This window comes from Rhinolophus sinicus, chromosome X, assembly GCF_036562045.2.
Source record: "Rhinolophus sinicus isolate RSC01 chromosome X, ASM3656204v1, whole genome shotgun sequence".
Lineage (NCBI taxonomy): Eukaryota > Metazoa > Chordata > Mammalia > Chiroptera > Rhinolophidae > Rhinolophus > Rhinolophus sinicus.
In genome coordinates this window covers 14,110,954-14,134,196 of record NC_133768.1, presented here as the reverse complement: position 1 = coordinate 14,134,196, position 23,243 = coordinate 14,110,954, and the positions used below count along the sequence as shown (strand labels likewise).

General features: G+C 40.7%; 1 protein-coding gene across 3 annotated transcripts in view; it reads right to left on the bottom strand.

Annotated features, from left to right (window-relative positions):
* Positions 1-21,922, bottom strand: part of CDKL5 (cyclin dependent kinase like 5) — a 165,037-nt gene extending 143,115 nt beyond the window's left edge. For all 3 annotated transcript variants that reach the window (XM_019755452.2, XM_019755453.2, XM_074324175.1), the window contains exon 1: positions 21,816-21,922. The gene's annotated coding sequence lies outside the window, so the exon portion shown is untranslated. The remainder of the gene's footprint in view (positions 1-21,815) is intronic.
* Between the last annotated feature and the right edge of the window lie 1,321 nt (positions 21,923-23,243).

Below are 23,243 nucleotides of genomic sequence, written 5' to 3'. Positions count from 1 at the left end.
TGTGTATCAAAGAATCATAGTGTGCACTTTAAATATATATAGTTTTACTTGTCAATTAAGCTGTAAAGAAAAAAGAATGACTCTTCTTAAGAAACCATGTTTAAAAAAGGATATGATATATACTGAATAAAACCAGCTAAGCTACATCCCTGTTTTGAAAATGCAGAGCCATCCCCGCTTTTACCCAAACTCTTTAAAACTCCAGTTTTTTCTGGGTACCTACTACTTACTGTCCCAGGCTCTGAGGGCAAAACCAGAGAGAGACATAAAGTTCCCTGACCTTGAAGAAAGAAGTACAGGTAATACTAATGCCAAAAAGCAACTAATTCTTTACCAACTCTCCAGGTGTAACTGTGGAAGCACATTCTACACTGTTAGGCCAGGAGCAGAAACTTTAACTTAAAAGCTATCTTGTCTTGCTTTGTACTTTGTACCTGCTGGCTGGTGTTTATCTCCTAGGGGCTTCCAATCAGAGGGCCTGGGGTGTCCAGACCGCGGCCTGGGGCCAGGATGTGGAACTGGATGGCTTGGTCAGGCCCTGACACCCTTTGTTGTGAGAAACAATGCAATGAAAAAGCCCCTGAAGCATTGAAGGGGGAACATCCCCTTCTATAAACCCCTCCTGTAAAACTCCATATCCTTTTTTGCTTGGGGAGGTAATGGTCTTTTCTAGCCTGACCTCCGGCAGCTCAAACACACCAAATGATGGGGATAAGGGGGAAGGTGAGGGGATTAGAAAGCACAATGGGTAACCACAAGATTGCCACGAGGACACGAAAGTCAATTTGGGGAAATGTAATCAATAATGTTGTAAAGATGTTGTAGGGTATCCAATGGACACTTGTCTCATTAGGGAGACCACCTCAGGGATGATATAGATGCCTGATCACTGCACTGTACACCTGAAGCTGAAGCTGAACAATAATGAATGTCACCTACAACTTTATGTATACATATAGTTACAAGAAGCGGAGTACAGCATTAGGAATAGAGACAGTGGAAATGTAATGGCTGTGTGCGATGTCAGAGGGGTAGTAGATGGGGGGAGGGGGTTATCACTGTATGAGGGATATAAATGATAAATATCTATTACATTGTTTTGTGCACCTGAAATTTTTTTAAAATGTTAAAATTAATTAAATAATTAATTAAATAGAAAAAAATAAAAAATTCTAATAGACCAATTTCGGTCTCCCGCCAACTCATTCCTCCAGTGTCTGACATACACCAGTGCTGTCCAACAGAACATTCTGCAATAACGGAAATATTCTATATCTGCATGATCCAATACAGTAGCCACTAGTCAAATGATTGGGTACTCGAATTGTGGCTAGTGCAACTAAGGAACTGAATCTTTTAATTTCATTTAATTTTAATTAATTTAACCTTAATCAGTGAAATGTCTGATTAAGTAGCCACATGTGGCTAGAAGGTACCATATTCGACAGTACAACTCTATACATATACTTCTATCATAATACTTACCAGTGATATATACTACAGTTGATCAGTATTAAGGTTCTACTAGTTGTAAGTATGAGGAACTTAATAGCTCTTGAAGGGGGAATAAAAGAGTACATTAAATATCCATGGCAGGGTTAACACTCATATGGATTTCAGAAATGCTAAAGCCTTGGGAGGAAAATGCACTTTAGAACCAAGGAGATCCAGTAGCTGTATCTTCTAGGCCTCTTCCCTTTGGAGGTGAGCAGCCTGTGGGAAAGAACTCTATAATACATCTGTGCCTACACCAGCACCCAGCACAGAGAAGGTGTTCAATAAACATTTGCTCAATAAAGTGCCAAAATAAGTGTCTCTCCCCCTCCCGTATTCTAAGAGCAAGGGGCTGCATTTGTAATGTTTGTATTCCCAGCACCTACACAGTGCTTAGAATATAATGTGCACTCAGTATTTGGTGTTTTAACTGGCATGTAATGATGAGAGTGGAAAGAATAGCGTGGCTACAAGTAACACTTTGAAGCCAGAAGCAGCAGAACTTGCTGACCAGAATATGGAATTAAAGGGGTAACTCTAGGACCAGAAACAGACAAAGGAAAGTCTGAAAGAACTGAGTTTGGGGAAAGAAGCTAAACTTAAGAGAATGGTACCTGGTGCTTAAGCAAATCTACATACTAGATACTTAAGAACTACAAAGATGCAACTTATTCTCAAAGAAGTTAGAGAGTCTGACAGCCCACTAGATGGTCTGAAAGCTCAGGGTTAGGGTTAAAACAATAAAGCATTACACCAAGGGCAGAAAGAGGAGGAAGATGGCCCAAGGCAGATTGTTAAAGAAAACAAAGATACTGCAGGGGTAGCAGGCTAGACAAGGAGCAGCAAGACTGGGAGTGTGTGACACAAGAGAAGGGAAGAGAGTTCAAAGGAGATCCAGATTACTGAATGCCGTAAAGCAGTATGTGCTGAAAAGCCCTAACTGTTATTACCACTCACAACCCACTTCAGGTCCTATGTACTTTCAAAACTGCACAGATTCCTCCAGGCTCATTAATCTCTCCTTCCCATATACTATTAAAATACAGGTCCACAGACAAGAGTTTGTCTGTTTAATGTATTACTAAACTCAGTACTTTGTAGACATAACACGATCTTGGACATATGGAATATACTCAATTGAGTATAAGTATACTAAAGTATTTTCTGGACTGAATTTATAAATCATAATAGCTTATTTTCTTATGGCACCTTAATGAGAACTGCATCTCACCAAGATTGGGCTGTGTCATCAGTTTAAGTGGCCAGAACCAACTACGGATCAGAATTATGCACAAAAGCTCCTCAGAGGAAGAGCTCATAGGACAGGCGAACAGGTGAGTTAACTACATGTGAAAAGTGCAAAACCAGGTATTTTACATGCCCACAAGAGGTAGAAACGACCTATGTCTGGGAGAAGGGAGAAACTCTACTTGGGGAAAAGGCAATTCTATCTGAACAGTGCTTTTCTCCAGGTACTCCAAATAATTCAGTTATCTCTGTTATATTGCAAAAAGGCATGTTGTTCATGGAAAATGAACTTTTGAAAAATAGAAAATGAATCACAAGAGTCTTTGCTCTGTGCACTCGAGCCATATTGGCCCTCCAGCATGTCTCTTAACAGACCTAACAGTTATCAAGTCCCCATTACCTCTGTAAACAGACCAGCTGCTGCCAACAGTGCAAATGTTTTTGCCTAATAGGTAACTATTTAGTTCAACTCCATTATTTCTGCTCCCTTAAATTAACCTGCATGCTTAGCATCCAAGTGTTAGTAGCATTTCTTCAAAAAAAACTATTTGTCAATTCTTCTTGTAACAGCCATGGTTGTTTTCAACTAAACAGTATGTAAACCATTTAAAAGAAAGTCGCAGTTTCTGTGAAAATTATGTTGGATGCTTTGGCAAGATTCAATGAAGGTGATGATGAGTCATTTTAAAAATGTGGCTATCAAATTAGATACGGGTTAGATAATGTTAAAAGATAGAACACTGTAAAAATCTATAATTCTGTGCCGGATGGTTTCATAAGTCATCTCTATTATTGCTCCACTTTTAAGAAATCAAAACTAGACCTACTGGACAGATGGGATGGATGAGTAGTATGGATTATGGGTATGGTTCATACAGGAAAGATGACACTGAATTTCAGCCAACTGATCCATACTTGGAAAAAAAAGGCAACCAACTACAAAAAGCTAAATACAGAGCAAACTCTGAGATGTCTGTTAATCACTTATTCCATTAAAGTTTGTATATTTGCTAGTTCATTCATTAAAGTTTTCCCCTCAAATCTCCAGAGCCTAATTATAATTGCTAATTTTTTCCTACTTTACTAAAGATTAAATGAAAAACCTGGCTATTAGCAGCAGAGTCATCCTTAGACTGCAACAAATTGGGCCATTTACCCTAGCCCCAAAATGGGAAAGCCCCTTGCAGCTTTTCAGGAACCAGAAACGTAGCCTTGCAAAGGATCAGCACCAGGGCAAAAAATTTAACTGGCAAATACAATCAGTATCAGCACAAAAATCTTCTTCCTTTTTCATTATGACTAAAACAGTGTAGCATCTGTCTTCCAACTTCCAATGTCTTTTCTACCAACCATTGAATTTGAAAGCTATTTTAACCACTTTAGCAGCATAAAATATAAAGGGAGAGAGAAAAACACTAAGGAGTAGAGATGCAATTTAGGAATGGGCTTAACATACCGTTTAATAAAAGATGATTCATTCTTTCAATAACTATTTATTCAGCACCCCCTGAGGCTGGAGGGACAATGGTTAGCGTTCTTCTACATCCCAATATATCCCAGCCAGAAGGTGGCAGATCACCCCTTCAGGGTCCCCATCTATAAAGTGGAATAGCTATTCTTATAGAAACGCAATGGATTAAATGTGGGAACACTTAAAGGGTTCTGTGCTCAAATAAAATAACACAGTTTAAAGATGGAAAGGTTTCCAGAACAGGATGTTTAAAAAAAAATAAAAAGCCTAGAAAGGAAAAAATACATACAGTAAGCTAATGTTTATCCCTGGATAGGAAGCGGCCTTAAACATCTCTGCATCCCTCAGGGTTTTTGGCATACTGCCCTTCATTTAACAAGGTTTCGTTAAATACATGTGATAGAGTATGGAGTACTATAGTTATTTTAATACTCTGGCAAAGGAGAAAGAATCCACAAAAGGAACTAATATTTACTGCTGCCTATTATGTACCAAGTACCGTGTGGGACTCTTCAGCTATGTTATTTCATTTCATTTTCACAGCCTCCGTGTGAGGTATGTATCAATTATCACAAAATCATGAGTGGATTTTCATTTTCCAAGAATCATAATAAAAAACCCAAACTTAAAAAATAGGCAATGGATGTTATATTTGGTAGCATTTGTTTATTTCATGTTAAAAAGACACAAGTGAACCCTACAAAATAGTTTTAAAAAAATTTTATTGACATGAAAAGAAAATGTACAAAGGAAAATACAAATGGCCAATAAATAAATGTTGTAAATGTTCAAATCTTACAATTACTTTAACCCCAACAACAACAACAAAAAACCAATAATGATGACCAGATTGGCCAAAATAATAAACACTTTTAACTGGTAACCTTTCCTGTAGGTGGATCAGCGTGTTGCCTCTATACCTTCCCCAGGTGTGGCATGCTCCCCCTCGGAATTATGTAGCATCACCCCCAGTGATTCCCAAGGGAGATATAAGACTAGTTCCGAAGAAAATGATCAAAAATGTATACAAGGATTCACGTTAAAAGACATTATTTGCCATGATAGCTACAATAAAGAAAAAAGAGAAACCACATGAGGTACAGGGCACTGAAGTTCTGCTTTAAAATGGCTGACCAAACACACGTGTTTACCTTTCCTCCCACATTAAAACCCACCGAAATAAGCAAAAGAAATAAAAATAAGTCCAGAGCAGCCAGGGAAATGCAGGAGATGCTCCAGCAGATTAAGACTGAATGGATGGTAAAACCCAATAAAGCTGAAGAACCCACAACTTCATGTAGGCAAAAAAGCTGTATTTTTCCAGAGGAATCCTTGAAAGATAATAAAACTACAGGTAGTGGGAACTAATAAAAGAAATGGCTAATAATAAACCACATAACTGAAGAGCTGTAAAACACCCTCTTTTCAGCAGGTCTAATGCCAGCATTTACCCAGTCCCAGCTCTGAAATGACAGTTCAGCCAAGGAATACTACTTAATAACGCCGAGGCCAGAGAAGTGGAGAAAGGTGCCAATTAACTGTAGCTTCCATGAGAAAGAGGGAGTCCCACCACCCAGAGAACTAGTGCCCCACAAACTGCAGAAAAACACTGCATTCCAGACCAAGGGGATAACATAAGCAAAGACATCAAATATACAACAGAATTTTAAGGGGGACTCTTACATGCCGGAGCATCATGTTCGAGGCAGACAGGGAAACGATGTGAGGCTGGAGAGGTAGGCAGAGAACATCCCAGAGAGCCTGATGGGCCATATAAGGGAATTCAGACTTTCACCTAACGTTGTCCTCCTTCTGTCAGCTTGAGAGCACCAGCGTAGGCTTTCAAGCAGGTCAGTGATAACATCAAAAGCAGATTTGATATCATACCAACAATTGTACATAATACTGGGGGTGGCGGCAAAAAAATGTCTACAAGTGGACACTTTGGTTAACGTTGCTCAAGCAGTAGTTCGCCATCATCAGAAGTGTCTGCACACTGATGCCGTGTTTCCCTGAAAATAAGACATAGCCGGACCATCAGCTCTAATGCGTCTTTTGGAGCAAAAATTATATAATATATAATATAATACCGGGTCTTATGTAATATAAGACCCGGTATTACTATATATTATACTATATTATATAACACCCGGTATTATATTATATTATATTATATATTATACTATATTATATAAGACCCGGTCTTATATTGTTTGCTCCAAAAGATGCATTAGAGCTGATGGTCTGGCGAGGTCTTATTTTCGGGGAAACATGGTGGTAACCACTCTGAGCACCTCTTGTAATTGCAGGAGTCAAACGTGACTTGTATTCATCTTTTGTTATCGGTATATATTAGTTTTTTCCTTCTTAAAATGTGTATACATTTTTTTGGCACCCTCTGTATATCTGAGTTGGACAAGACCCAACTATTTACCTTAGGAGCCCGGGTGGCTGGTCAAAACATTAACAGAGACTTTTTTTTAATTGAAGAGGCGAGGAGAAGCAAGTTTGAGGAAAGGATGCTGTCCTGCACATTAGACGTGCTGCGTGTAAGGCACCTGTAAAATATTCAAGTGTAGCTTTCCAGCAGGTGTTATGAAAAATGAGTCTGAAGCTTGTAGGGAAAAGGTGGGGAAGAATTTAGAAATTTAGAAAAACATCTGCATATAAACAGAACTGAAACTGGGCGTAACTGAGACCATGACGGATGGTAACACTTGGCCAAGAAGTCAAACCCAGGTTAACAGCCGTAAGGAGTAAGCGGATAGATAAGAGCCCATAGAAGATGCAGAAAAATAATAAGACATAGACAACCAGGACGTCAAGGGAACGTACTGCTTCGAGGAGACAGTGATTAACTGTGTCAGATGCAACGGAAAAGTAAAATTAGGAGCGACGGAATCCACCGGATGCAGCACACAGGCGGTCATAGGCAATCTCAGCAACAACAGTTTAAGTAGTGACGGTGGGAAGCCAGAGAGCAAGAGCTGAAGTTTGACGAGAAACGGATAGGCTATGCACACACCACTCTCACAGAAGGGTAGATGAGAAGGGGAGAAGGTTGGGTAGCTAGAAGAGGAGTGGACAGTGGTTCAGGCAACGTTTTCTAGGATGAGAACCTTAGGAATAAGATAATGGGCAGAGAAAACCAAAGGAGTCACAAGCAAGACTAAGGATGGAACAAGGTTACTGAACCTCGGCCCTACCCACATTTGGGGCCAGTAATTCTTTGCTGCGGGGGCTATGCCAGGCATTGTAAGGTGACCAGCAGCATCCCTGGCCTCTACCCACCAGATGCCAGGAGCATGCACACACACCCCCACCCCACCCCCCACAACTGTGAGCACCAAATATGTCTGCAGACATTGCCAAATGTCCTCTTGGGAGCAAAATCACCCCCAGTTGAGAAACAGTGGGCTACACGGTGGGGAACCAGAGGGGGAATAACTAATGGAAAAAGACTGCCAAAGCAGAGGGCACTGCGTAAAGGACTGGCCTCAAACAGCAGCAGAAGCACCTCGTCCTCTGAGCCAGGAGGAAAGGACAGCTCTGGGGATAGAAGAACTGATGTTTGTACATGGAGCCAGCCAGCTCAGCCAGAAGGCCCTCAATGTTCTCAGTGGAGTGGAGGCAAGGCTGTGCGCTAAGTGATGAGCAGTGAAGGTTCAGAGGCAGGTTTGTGAACAGCGGCGAGGGTTTGTAACAATAACAGGGCCTGGTAGCAGGCAGGTGACACCACAGAAGAACTGAGATTGGAAACTACCAGACCTTCCTCTCACTGAGAATGTTAAAATGCACCTCCCCAAAGAAATCACCTTCCTCATACTGGTTAGTCCCAAAGAGTCTATACCGATTTCAACTGCATAATGGAAAGAACAGACCCCTGAGGACACGAACCTATTTGTTCAATAACATCATTCCTATCAGATAATATGAACTGCGTTCTACACTATTCACATCTACATGAACTTTTAGTAAGTAATCTATTCAAGTTAGAAGATGCCTGTGGTTGCAACTACTTCCTGGTTCTTAACTGGATGAACTACTTCCTGACCAACAGTCAGGAAAACCAGAATAGAACGGAGTGGCTACAAAGACAAGAAGTTTATTAAATGCGATTCTTCACAGGACAAAGACTTGCTCACTCCTGCCCTCCAAACCAAGGGCTACAAATTCAAATGATTATGGGGCCAGGAAACCAAAGACATTGCCTCAAGTCTGTGCATTGGAAAGAAGCTGGAAGTAAACCACCAGCATGAAGCCAAGAGATACAAAGGGCTGCCCTTGGGTAAGTAAGAAAAAAGAAAAGCTACACACAGCAGCCCAGGGCTGTGCATAGGAGTGACCAAGGCAAAAGGGAAAATCCAAGTCTTTGCTCTACTACAGATATGGAGCACAAGTTCATACCACCCTCTGGAAGTCAGAAATCCATGTGAGAACAGATAAAAAATTCTCCAGATGCAGTGAACCCAAGGCGTCCCATCAGTGGCAAATGCAAAGCCATCCAAAGGAGCATCCCACAAGCCAGGCACTGGCAAACAATTCCCAAATTGTCTAATGTTGCAAACCACACAAAGAAACAAGTGAAAGCTGGAGGGAGGGAAGGAAGGGAAGACAAATGGGAGATTTCATTCCTCAAGAACTACAGCTAAAATAACAATTGAAATGAGACAAACATAACTAAATTTTAAAGTGTTCACCGAAAATGCTCTTATGAAAATTAAAAAGCAATTTTGAAAAAACAAAAAACAAAAACAATGCAAAACGATAGCCAAATGTTTTTAGTAAGAATTCTCTCAATAAATGGATTAGACAATAATAGACTAGCCACAGCTAAAGAGAAATTAATGAATCGTAAGATGGCTATCAGGAAATCACCCAGAAGTAAAAATGGAAAATACTGAAGAAAATTTAAGCAATATTGAGAATACAATGAAAAACTCCAACACATTTCTAAATAATAGTTCCAGAAATGGAAAACGGAGGAGAAGCAATATTTCAAAAGATAATGACTAAGATATGTTTCCACAACTGAAGGTATCATGAGTCTTCAGACTGATGGGAGTAAACCAAATAAAATGAAGATAAATTAAAACAAATCCCACCCAAAAGATATCATAAAGAAACTATAGGAAAAACAAAAAACAAAACAAAAAAAACCCAAGGGAAAAAATCTTAAAGGTAGCCAAAGAGAAAAGATAATTACCTACGTATAAAGAAATCACACCTGAACTGACTAAAGACTTCTCATTAACAAAACTTGTCAAAACACAATAGCGAAAATAATTGTCACTGTAAAATTCTGTACCCAGCTCAACAATCATTCAAAAGTAAAGTAAAGTCACTTTCAGAAACGCCAAGACCAAGTTTACTACTAACAGGCCTTTAGTAAAAGAACTACTTAAGAACATTCCTTATAAAGAAAGAAACGGAACCCAAAAGGAAGAAATGGGGTAAATGAAGAATGGTGAGCAAAGAAATTTGAAAAACATGTTGATGAGTAAATAGTCACTATTTTTATAGGCTTAAGGTGGCTTAAACAAGGCAAAACTAAAGCATAAATAACTAACATGGACAGGGAATGAAGGTTAAAAGATAAACCATTCTAAAATCTGTCTTAGGAGGATACGAATAATAATTAAGTTTAGACTAAGTTAAATGCGCATGTTAAAATTTTAAGAGCAACCAAATTTCTTTCACCCTGTAATAAGAAGGCTAGAAGGAACACAGCTGTCCTTTTCCAATGAAAAAGAGCTGGATTAATTTCAAATTCACAGAACAACCAATCGGCTCAAAATCTTAGGAGAGACCGTGCTTATAAGGAGAGAGGATACAACCATGTGCTCACCTGGAATAGACAGCAACTGGACCCTGATAAAAGGAGTTCAGCTAGAAAAATTGGCAAGCAGATAAAAAGCCCCCTGTGGCTTGCTGGACAGTGTGAAACCACTGGCGGGGTCACAACAATTGGGGAGACACCAACCTTCTGCAGGCTCTTCCTCCATCAATCCCACCAGGCACTCAGAGAGGAACGAAATGCCCATTGTGATGCAGACCTGGGGGAAGGGAACTGCAGCTGGGCCTCAGGAGTGAGAAATCCACCCGGATCCTTCTCTTCCCCTATCTCCACTAGAGAAGAAAAGCCTTCATCTGAGAAAGAAAGGCCAATAAGCGTTTGTTTTGAGCAGGAAAGCATTGGTGAAAACTCACTGCAGCTAGGGAAAGAGGTGGGTGCCCTCCTCCTCAGAGAGGGACAAGATTCTTCAGAGGCATAGCCAGGGGAGGGGCAAGACCTTGGTATACTGATACAGGCCTAAATCTGAGGTTTAATCAGAACAAAAGACCACACCCCACCATTACTCCCCACCTCCACACTAACCAACTTCCAGTAACAAGTCAACATTAGAATACTACCAGAAGAGGGTCAGAAGAACAAGAGCAAGTAAGAAGACACTCTCTAAGGCACATTTCAAAAGGAAGACTTGAAACTCAGAATAAAATAAATCAACTCCCACCCTAATCACAAAGTATCTCCATGAGAATTTGAAGCCTGAGATACACTGAGGGTAACCACAGCAACAACCAAACTCAAACCCAGACCAACTCTTAACTAGATTCATTCAAATCCCTGCACTAAAGGCCTAATAGAAGGAAAGATAGGCCCATTTACAGAAATAAAAATTATGTACATTAGTCTCTACTGTTCTACAAAATAGGTCAGGCTAAGAACAAAAATTACCACAAGGTGTAAGAACTAGACACAGAATCAGATGTTGGAAATATCTAGAGTGAAATTTTAAATTCTTGTACTACGAGTAACATGCTTAGGGCTATAGCCCAAAAGGGGAACAACATGCAAAATCAGATGGGTAATTCAGCAGAGATGGAAACTCCAAGAAAAAATAAAATTAAAGTACTGAAAATAAAAAAGTTAAGAGAAATGAGAGTGCCTTCAATGAATGGGCTCTTCACTAGACCCAACTCAGCCAAGGCAAGAATCAGTGAACTTGAATATAGGTCAATAGACATTACCCCAACCAAAACACTGAGAGAAGAAAACAAAATAGAACATTGAAGAGCTGTGGAACAAGATCAAAGGTTCTAATCTACTGGTAATTGGAATCACAGAAACAGGAAAGAGAACAGGACAAAAATATTTGAAGATATAATAGCTGAAAATAGTCCAAAAATAAGACATCTAACCACAAATCACATGATCAAAGAATAGGAAGGAAAATAAACACTATTGTGTGTGTGTACATATGTATGTACACACATGTGTGTACACCATGTATACCTATATCTAGCCACCCCTCAGCACCAATGCTACTCGAGGCTGAATTCCATAAGCTCTGCCATTGCCGCTCCTTAAAAAGCAAGCACCTCTGTCAACATGATCACCAGACCATCAATTCAACTACACATGATGGCCACCTCACAACGCTCACAAGTCTCACTCTGCATAAATAACTGGTCAAAGCTAAGTCACAAGCCTGTGATCCTAGCTGTAAAAGAGACTGAGGACGGTGAGTTTTCTGGGCAAGTTTTCTAGGAAACCAAAAATGTAGAGAGGGTATTTAAAAGTCTACTACATGTGCTTAAAAAACAAAAAAAACCCTCCATCTAACCAACCAGCTATTATTGTACAGTGGATTCTTTGGTGAGGACATTGCATCCTCAGACGACCTTTTATTTTACCTCAATGTGGTAACACATTTAAAAGCAACTTCCCAATCTGAGGGATGTACGGGGGGTGGGGTGGGGGGGTCTGAAGTCACATGATAAATAAGCAAACATCTTCACAGAATGTCTGTTTGGCTTAATGGCAAGTAATGTACAATGCAGATGTATACAAACGCACATATGCACACACACACACGAGTTTATTATGGAATAGAGCTCAGCATGTCATGAATTCATGCAATGAACTATGAAAAAACTCAAAGAAATGTCACTCTCGTAGGTGTTCATTTTGGCCTCTCCCTCATCTGCCATTCTGTGAACATTGGGAGAAAAGTTTCAGGAGCCTCACAGGGCGCCAACATTTTATCACATGAGCACACCTGTACACTAATGTGAATCTAATTGTAACACAGTTATGCCTGGTGACCAGCTATGGGAGGAGCATGTCTACAGGGCGAGCAGAGAGGAAGAGCCACTAGACAGGTACCTGACAGAACAGAGAAGCCACTGAACAAGGAAGAAGGCACTGACATGAGATGGGGAGGGGGCAGAAAAAGGGGGCCTTTCATAAGAAAAATATTACGCATGTCCTATGTGCCAGGCAATGCACGAGACGCTGAGGCAACAGTGAACACTCCATGCCTCCCCAGAACTTGCAGCAGAAAACCGATACGATCTGCTCAGCCATACTTCCAAAGGTCCACCCTTAAGCTCCTGGTCTTAGTATTTCCTTCCTACCCTCTTAGGGAAAAGTGAACATGGACAGAAAAAAGCCAAAAGGTGGCCATAAGAAAGAAAAATCAAGATCCTGGGATGTACTAGCTGAGGAACAAGCATCAAAGCAAGGCATGCAATACATAAATCCATGTTATTTCTTACTATTTTAGATCTGTGTCTTTGAATACACCATCTGCCAGAAAACGCCGTCCCTCCACCTGACATTCTGGGCCTTCTTTAAGACTCTTCACAAACACTCAGGAATCATTGCCTTTCGCAGTCCCCTTAAGTCTGCGTTAAGTGCACCTGTTCTGGCCTAGAGAACCAACACCCTGTAGTTCCATCGAAATGTGCATATCACCCTGTACTTTAGTCACTGCTCTCCGCCGCTTCTGTTGGATTACAAACTCCACAACGGCACACTGCAGCTTGGCTTTGGATCTCCATCACTTACCACGATGCTGACACCCTTTCAGTCGCCTAAAGAACACGTGACACCAAGACACCCAAACCATTAGCTGATCATAAAGTCAGCCAAAGAAAGACAAGTATGGCGTTCCTTTACCAATCCTGCGCAGCAGGACAGACTTCAAACTCTAAATCAAGGGTAGTCGCTCTGGATGCTCGAGACACCTCTAGCACAAAAACATCAGTTCATCAGTTTCAAATTCTAAAATCTGAAATGAGGCAACTCTTTTAAAACAAATGTCCTGGACTGGATAGCATGGGAAAAAAGTAATGACGCAAACCACTGCAGACCCTTCAAGTTACCAGCACCAGAAGAAGGAAAAAAGATTAAAGCAACAAGAATACAGAGCAGGTATAGAATGGTTCACAAAGGCCTCAGAACTCAAGGCCAAAGTGAGCTAAGTTAGAGGCTGCATCAAAATGTAGATTTCAAAGGAAATATTTGAAGGGAATGCTGTGGATATTCTTTGTATTAATAAATGTGGAGCGGAAAAGTGAGCAACAGCATTCCACACAGGCACAAACAAACAACTTGACACCCAGGAAGACCTGAATGACTGTTGGTTCAATCATCAAGGCCAGGAAAAATTCAGCCTGGCGAAAGATTTCCAAAATAGAACTGAGGATGTAGAGACATTTACTGTAAAAGCAGAAAAAAACAAATTAGGATAAAATAACACCTTTACAGTAGTTTTACATACATAAGCTCACTTGAACGTAAGCAGCTCGACAGACCAGTTTAACATAGATGAGAAGTCACAGAACATGAACTAGATTTGAAAATGGTACTCTTGCTAAAGATCAGTAATTCTAAACAATATTAATAAAATTCTCTAAAAACATTGTAGTACTCAAATGAGATTTCATAAACTAGAAAACAGCATAAATGCTGAAAAGATATTAAATTAGACCTAAGACACTGTATTTGAGGGGGAGAAGAAAGCAAATTTAATGTTGACATAATAAAACATTTTGTTAAAACATTAAATACCCTGAGGGGATTAAAGGTGTCCAGGGGACAAAACCCAGCAGTTCTAAGTTTAAATATGGAAGAGAGCTAAACCTGTTAGAAAAAAAATTTAACTCAGTTATAAATAGAAATGACATTCCTACATAAGGTTAACAAAACGGTGAAGGATAAAAGGAAAGGAGGAGCCTTAGAAAAGGTAATTTCTATAAAAACAATGAAAAGTACCACAGATCACAATCAATCAAGGAAGCAGTTACAAAAACTTTAATGAGATTAGAGAAGAATATTTTACCTTGCAGAGATTTGACCTTTTTGGTAAATTATCAAGGTTCCATTGAGCTAAAACTCTTGTTTTTTTGTGGCATTTCGTTTCATGTGACATCTCTGCTTAGAACCTTCCATAGCTTCCCAGGAGACTTAGGACAGTTAAAAAACCCAGCAGCCGGCCTTTATTCCGCCTTTCAAGACCTGGCCCCTGCCTACTTCCGCTTCATCATCTGCTTCTCTACTTTCCAGCCAGTTGGATTTCTTTTAGTTTTTAAAAGGTTGTTTTTCAAAAGCATCTACTTCTCCCCTTGCCTGAGGCATTTGCACCTTCTGTCAGGAAAATGTATTTCCCTAACTAAACCCGTCCTTCTCATCCTTTAGGTCTCACTTAAATGTCACCTCCTCAGTGTGGCCTTCTTACCTGCGCCCCCAGGACAGATACACCATCCCCACCCTGTAATGCACTCCGGAGAGCCCTGCACTTTCCCTCTGCCTCCATCTCAAGACTGTAAATGATGTGAGGGCAGGGCCTACTTCTCTTTTATGTAGCACTCTATCCAGCCTGGATTACAGTCTGGTACATAGTAGACAACTAGTATTTGCTAGATGAAGGACAGATCCTCAGAAGGCAGGGCAGGTTATTTGAGCAAGCAATAACTGATGAAGTATGAAACACCGATTTGCACAAAATTACCTTTTGTCTCCCTCAATTATTTTCAATTATTAACAATTAAAATAAAACTTTTCCTTTGCAACGCTAAATTTTAGTGGTAATGTTACTAATTACTAGCAATTAAGGTTAATACATCGCACAAGAGGCTGACAAACCAGAGTGGGTGGGGTGAATGGTTAAACTCGAGGATAGTCACACTGGAACCAGCTTTTGTAGTCTCTGAAGGATTCTATTCATCAGGAAGCTAGTTTCTACTCTTGGCAGTATCGGGGTAACTGGGCAAATCCAAGTCAGTAAGTTGTTCTTCAACTATTATCACCATTTTTTACCTGCCATCTCTTCCTCACATGAGTGTGTGCGTGCTTAATCTGATTATTATGATACAATCTTGCACTGCCAAGAACCTAATCTTTAAGGGTAATACAAACTGAGATCTGAAATTGCAATTTATCTAAAATAATTTAAGGCAGTCTTTAACAAAAATTATACTGTATTTATCCATATGTTTTGTTAACTTCCAGAAACCAAGTTGTTACTTTCAAATTCACTATTTCCCTTTAAGTCAAAAAAGGTACACTGGCAGAAAAAAGCACTTCATATCTTACTATTTGATATTAGTAGGACTTTCTCTTACAAAGAAAAGAAAGTAACAACAGAATCATACAGCCATAGATGTTAAATGTATTTCTTTTAAAAAAGGTTAACCTTTTTCAGACCAGTTATGATGAATTTACAGTAAACTATTAGCAGTGCTGTGTCTAATCTGTTTGTCATTAAAAATCCAGACAAAAACGACCACACGGGGAATTACTGATTTCCGTGCTTGGCACTTGTAAGGATCACTTTCCATCCAGAAATGTTCATCTCAAAGCAATGAAAGGTTAGACAGTTTCCAAAACACGTTACTTCCAACCAAACCACTGCATTCCTGTATTATGCACACCCCCAAATTAACAGCTCTAAGCGATCTTATCAGCAGTGTCCATCTACACACAGAGTACACTGGGCAAAGGAGAGCACCTGTGAAGGGACAACATCAGCCTACCCTGTGCAACGTGTTCCCAAGTTGGCTTTACTCCCCCCACCCCCTCGAGGGTAACTGGAAAGAAAATGATGCAGGCAGGAAAAAGCCACCATACCTTGCAGGGTTCAGCTGTGTCTAAAGCCCACCAACAATCCAGTCTGACGCAATGAAGAAAGTAGACAATGTGTATGAATACCTGAATTTAATGAAGCCCGCTCTGCGGCGTGCACAGTGGGCATGAATGTCTCAAGAGGATTAGAGCTCAAACAATAAAATGCACAATGTTATTGGCTTAAAAATCAAGAAAACCAATTATTTTGCCCATGGTCTTAAATCTGAAAGGAATTTTTTCTTGCTCAGTAATTACTTTTACCTTGATTTCTTTTTTCCTGCATTTCCAACACATCATTAAGAACATTGTATTTTACTTGCTGGTTTAAAAAATACCACAACAAAATCAAATTAAAACCACAAAGAGAAGGTAATTTATGTCATTTGCAGTACTGTCCTTTGTATTCTGCTATGTATTATGTTTAGGCAAAAGCGTTTGAAAATACAAAAAGTACTAAGAAATTGTAACGTATCTAAGAGGATATTTTTAAGAAGTATCTTTTAAGATCAACATGATTTCATTTATCAGTGTCTGATGTTAAAGGGATCTAGGTGGAAGCAAGTAAATAAGGAAAAAAGATGCATGTTGGCAGGAAGGATCTTTTTGGGGTAATGGAAATGTTCTAAAATTGCATTGTAGTGGTGATTATACAATGCACAAATTTACCCCCAAAAATCACTGAATAGCACACTTAAAACAGGTGAGTTTTATGTATGTAAAGTACACCTCAATAAAGTTGTTAAAAATGCATACCGTGTTTCCCCAAAAATAAGACCTAGCCGGACAATCAGCTCTAATGCATCTTTTGGAGCAAAAATTAATGTTAAGAGCCGGTCTTATTTTACTACAATATAAGACCGGGTCGTATGTAAGACCGGGTCTTATATTAATTTTTGCTCCAAAAGACACATTACAGCTGATTGTCCAGCTAGGTCTTATTTTCGGGGAAACAGAGTATTTAAAACCCATACTTGGCAAAGAAATCCACAAGAACTATGTATAGGCCCTGTCTTTGTAGAATAACTGTTCTGCTTTGGCCAAGATGATTTCTGGCCCAGCTCTTAGGTCCTTCAATATTCATCACGCCTTTCTAACTCTAATAATTAGTGACAAAAGTGATTCTCATCAATTACAGAATAAGGTATTAAGTCCTTTTCCTCCCTAACATGGACCTGAGTATTCCTTTGGGCTAAGCAACTGTTTAGCTCTTAGTGATGGGTCTTATTTAAATACAAATACACACACACACACACACAATCAAGAGAGGCTTTAAGTAGCAGAAAATTCTACTTTCAAGTAGAAGAATTTTTGTCAGAGTCCAACTTCTATGTATTAAGAAGAAACTAACATATCTCTGGAGACTTTATCTCCAGATTTTATTTCACTTAGGTCATTACACTGACGGAAGAGATACCATCTGCAAGTTGTGATGGCTGCCATTTTACTTCAAGAGTGCATCAAACCACAAAATTGAATTCAAAGAATATCTTGATAGCCTTTATTAGTGTAGCCAATTTAATCAAAGTCAGTAAAAAGTATAATGGAACATGCCGAAACATGAAATACCAAATGGTTAATTAGAAACAGCTACTCATTTGGGGTGTAAATAATTAGATACAACCTTCAGTTATGAAGAAACAGAACTAATGACCCTATTAGAAAATTCTGTACTTCCAGTTGTCCTATCCAGCAGTGCCGATGGATCTGAGTCCAGCTTCCCATGTGACTAAAGGTTAGGTGGCCTTGCCAAAGTAGCCCGGGAACTCCAGGAGACATATGTTTATCTCTAGTACCACCCCAAGAGTGGAATCAGATTCCTAAAGAGAAGCAGAAAGCATGGTTTTGAAGAGTACAGGTTCAAGTCAGACCGGTTTGGATAGAAGTTTTGCCGCTGCTGATTAGTGGGTAATCTGGGCAAATTATTTTCTCTTTCTGAACCCATTTGGTCAAGTGAATACAGGAAATAAGAAAAACACCGACCTCATAGAGATGTTGTGAGAACACACTTACACATCTCTATTCATGCAAATAAATTATTTACCACAGTATCTGGTATTCAGTAAGGCTCAATAAATAGAATACTATAATTATTATAGAGAAGACTGCTCAAAAGAGAGACCAGACCCAATACTTGACCCTAATTAGAACTATCTCAAACACAAATGTTTCTAAGAACGTAAAGAGCATAATTCAGTACTGCCAATCAATTTCAAAGACCTGAATGGGCTAGGTCCTTTTAATGTAATAAATAATTTTCCATTAATCCCCAAATCTGAATTGTCTAAATGTTGTAAGGCTCTTCGGGTAAAAGGTCCTCACTCTTGGCTTTCATACCCAGCAACATAATTGCACCCAAGTTCTTACCTCAGTATTAAGAAGTGTACAAACTTGAATGAGAAATGAGGCCAGACCTTTGTGTAATCCAGTAATCCAGGCACTGTTCTACATGAAGGAAATATTCTAGAAACTCAAGAATTTGAATCCAAACACTAAAGTGATGCATCACCAACAAAAGATTTCTAATGTTGAGTTTAAGATTGAAAAATTGGGAAAGCCTCCCAAACAGAAAGTTTAAATGTCGTCTTTTAATTGCATTATTTTTGTAAGTTGAAATATGTGATCCAACTGACACCATCATCAGATGATAAAGAACCTTTGAGATTTTTTGAGATTCGTTCTCCTCTTCTAGCAAGAAATTCGATGTTGCCAAAAAATAAAACTTTAGAATTTAAAATGGTCAAATCCTGAGTAAACAGCCTTTTCTACTTAGAAAGCAACTTAATACTTCAAATTTTGCTGTTCTTGTATCAAAGTTAAGGGTTATCTAAAGGATTTCCCTCACATTATGGATCTACGCATGTGAATTCATTTGTTCTTAAATGCCTTATTTGACATCAATTTATTGTACGAAAAAGTCATATCCCCACACTAATTGCCAAAAATGAAGTGCCATATTAGCATACCTTCTAATATCTAGAAGAAATAAAGGGGATAACCACCAAAGTTATCAAAATGGAAGGGAAAAAAGGTAAACTTTTAACAGAGACACTAAAGAAGGCTTATCTGCTTACTTCCTTAAAATTTCCTACAGCCATATTCTCAGATATAGCTGAATTTTCTATCACAAAGTAAGTTGAAACATAAATCATAATGAAAGGTTAAATTCCTGCAACAGAAGCCACTGTCATTTCCAACAATGCAACTATTGTTGAAAGAGTCTCTCATAGATTCTTGGACAGTGGTGAAGCAAAGCTGGGGGTGGGGGGAAAGCATAGTTGAAGTACTTTCTCCACCTCTGTATTTCAGTTTGTAATGGAACAATACTGTACCTTCAAAGTAGAAATACCATCTAAAATCTGGTTCTCATTAAATGAGACTGCCTTAACCCCATGCAGCATATTGGGAACAGAATATATCTGATTCCCAAGCAGTCAACCTTCTATTACTCATCTATGCGAGATGGCCCTGCAATTTCCCTCAATGGGAGCCTTTTCTTTTAAAACCACACTCTGGTTTAAATAACTCCAAGAAAATTACAATGAAAATAATGGCAGATTTAGTCCAGGAAACTTGCATAAAAATAAAAAACCTGAGATAAAGGGGTAAAAAAATCCCTACCACAAGCCCCCAGGTCATGAATAAATTATAAATCTGAGCAGGAAAAAACAGGAATCCTCTCTGGAGAAAAAAATGCTTATTTCTAATTATTTTAAGAATATATCAAGTTTTGTGTTTAAAATAAGGCTTAGGAAACATATTAAATAAGCAAAATTAGAAGACTAAACTGTTATATATACATATATATCAAATTAATCGTTGCATTGTTATAAAGGCAAGACAATTCAAAGGAATTTGACACACTCTCCATTTGAAGACCCTTCAACTCCTCTAAAATGGTAGATTATTTTTTAACACTCTTGAAACGATTAACTTTATTTAGCATGCCTCTTTTGGAGTTCTATTATTTAGTACAACCAAACTGAATTTTTTAACCTAATTAGGTTTCGGTGTACTTGTGAAATGCTCAGCATACACTGTGCTGGCAGCTTCAGTTCTACAGCTTTTCTCTTCTGGATCCTTCCCCCTTTACCCCCCACCCCCCACCCCCCGAAAAAAAGATTTCCTTCCCAAATGTTCTCTTCTCTGCATTTGTCAACAGAAACACCCACTGGTGGTGTCAAACTGGTAATACTGCTGCAGGCTTCCTTACTCCCGTTCCAGTGTCAACGCCAAAAATGCTCAAACCTAAAATAGTCCTTGTAATAAAGAAATCAAAAGGATTGCTAAGGTACTCAACCATCATGTTCTCAAATAGACGTACACCTTTTAAAAATTTTATTATTAACAAACCCTATTTAACAACCTATATAAGATTATACTACTCCCTTCAACACTAAACAGACAATATAGCTTCTTCGCATTTCATGAATATTTAAAAACCCTTAAAGGAATTAAAAAACAAATTTACATCTAAATGTCATTCACATATAATTCCAAATAGCCTCAGTAAAGATGTCTTTTTTGTAACCCCACAGCAAAAAAGCTGGAAATGTTCCAGCAGATGGTACCTAAAACGGTAATCCTATTCTATACATACTTATGTCTCCTGTTTCAGTCAAATGTTCTCAAATTAATTTGTGTAATCTTTCACATTAACTACATAACAGTTATGTCCAAACAAACCTAATTCAGATGCACGGAAAAAAATTATTCTGTGTCTGTGATACTTTCTAAAATCAGCTTAAATTTCAGCCAATTAAAATAGATTGTGTTAAACAGAACACGATCTGCAACTATTTAAATATCACACCATCCCTCTCATCTAAGAAACTAAGGTCAGGTTTTTCTTATTCAAGCATCTGTGCTTTTAACACTCAAGTGAAGCGAAAAAACAAAACCCTCAAGGAAGCTCTGCCTTTACACAGAAATATGTTCGGGTTATTTTTTTCCCCAACGTGGGCACAAAACGAGTCAATGTGAGCAGAACCTGTTCGTTCTGGGAGATGATTCCAAACCCTATGATTTAATTTCTATGAGGGTGCAAAGGGTACGAAGGTCTGGGAAAAGGCCAGTTTTGCTTCTCCCCACTATGCCGGTCGTGAACTTCATAGCAACGCCTGAAACTTGTTCGGGGGAGGCTGGAAGAGCTGCGGGGCAGGCAGTGGGTCTCTCGCCCACCCTCGCACGCAGTCAAGGTCAGCAGGGCCCGGGCCGCAGCTCGCAGCCCCCGGCAGGTCCCCAGCTTGCTCGGAACTCGGGCAGAGGGTTCCGGTGCGCAGGCTCATCAGCGCCAGCAAGAAGGGGCTTCCCTCGCCGCAAGCCCCAGGGAGCTAGCTCCGCGGGGGCGGCGGGGACGCTGCAGACCCGCCGCTAAGGAGAGCCCCGCGGGACGGCCTCGACCCGCCGCCCCTCCGTACCCTCTTGTTTCCCCACACCCCAAAATACAGCCCCAGCCCCTCGGCGGGGAAGCCCTTCCAGCGGCGCAATGGGACGCTGAGAAGGGGCCACTCCAAACAGGGGCGCCCTCGCCGCGTCGCCCCGTTCTGGGGGTACCCGCGCCGCAGCCGCCCCTTCTCACGTCTGCCCGGGGGACGGGGTGGGTCCCCTATCTAGGGAGAAGCTGGGTGGGCGCCGAGCCGATGTGAGGGTAAGAAGGCCTGGCGGGCGGGTGGCGGGGCGACTACTCACCCCACGAGTCCCCCACCTCCAGCCGGGGACCCCACAGCTCCAGAGCCCGCCGTCGCCGCTTTACCTTCCCCAGCGGCAGCAACAACTAATCGAAACCTCCGGGCCCGCCCTCTCGCATCAGCGAACGCGCAGCCTAATTTGCTAACTGCCCCGCCCCGGCCGTCCCATTCAGGCCAATGGGGAAGCTCTCCCGACCCCGCCAGGTCCCGCCTCAGCCCCGCCTACTTCTGGTAGGAGCCAATGCGGAGAGAGCGCTCGTGCTCGTGCTCGGGCTCGCGCGCCCCGTCCTCACCGCTCGTGCTCGGGTCCCCGAAGCCAAAGACGGCTGGTTCCTTGTATAAGCTCGCCTGCGCGCGCACGCGCGCGTCGCGCCTCCTCGCGCGCCAGGTTTGGTTGCCCTGCCAGGCCCTAGCAACCTGGGCTGGGTTGCTGCGAGGGGCGGGGCCCGAGCCGCGAGCTGTCGGAGGGGAGAGGGCCGCAGTGGGGGGAAGATCGTGACTGAAAAAAGGGCGGCTGAGGGGATGGGGGGCCGTGGAGGCCCGGGAATCCGCCTGTCACTGCGGAAAAGAGGGGAAATCCTGCCTGCTGCGCAGATATCCTGGCCTCCCTCCGGAGGGACACGTGCGGGGGTGGGGGTGGGGGTCCGGGAAGAGCACATTTGGAGAGGGAACCAAGGCACTGCTTGGAAATAAAGGATGAAAAAAGGTTTATCCCTGTCGGTAAAAATTATATTGAAGTCCATTGCTGCTGCTGTCCAACTGTTGTAGCTACGTGTGCACACACACACGCACATATACACACATATACATACATTCACACGGACACTCATCCATCAGCCTCCGATCCCTTGTGTGAATTAGGCGCAAAGAACGAGAAGTCTGAAGATTCTTGACACAGCAGAAGGATGCATGCAAACGGCTGTTGCAGTAGCGGCAGCAGCAGCAACCCATAGCTCCGCTTCGGTGCAACGCTCTGCCACACAAGATTCCCCAGCTGGCATGAAAGCAATGAAGTCATCGCCCAACCAGTAGAAATGTAAAGATCTTAATACCCACCATGGATCAGGTTTCCAATGAGGATAAAGAGGTGATGAAATGGAAGGAGATACATTTCCAATGCCACTTTTTGAAAATTACGAATAATAATTTTTTAAACGACATTGTGGACAAATCTATGTAAAGCTGCATAATAATTTCTACTTAAAGAATAGGAAAAATAGTTTTTTTCCCTGGTTTTTCAGAAAAGCACGGGGTGGGGGGCGGTGTGTGGAAGCACAGAAAATAAGCAGTGTATGAGGTCATAGCAACCACCAAATTAGAAATATGCAGTACTGTACTGCAATGGGAAATAGATATCTTGGATAAAATTAACTTAATCTATTCCTGTTGTGAATCTGGTAACAATATGTAACGATATGCTGGGTTTGGC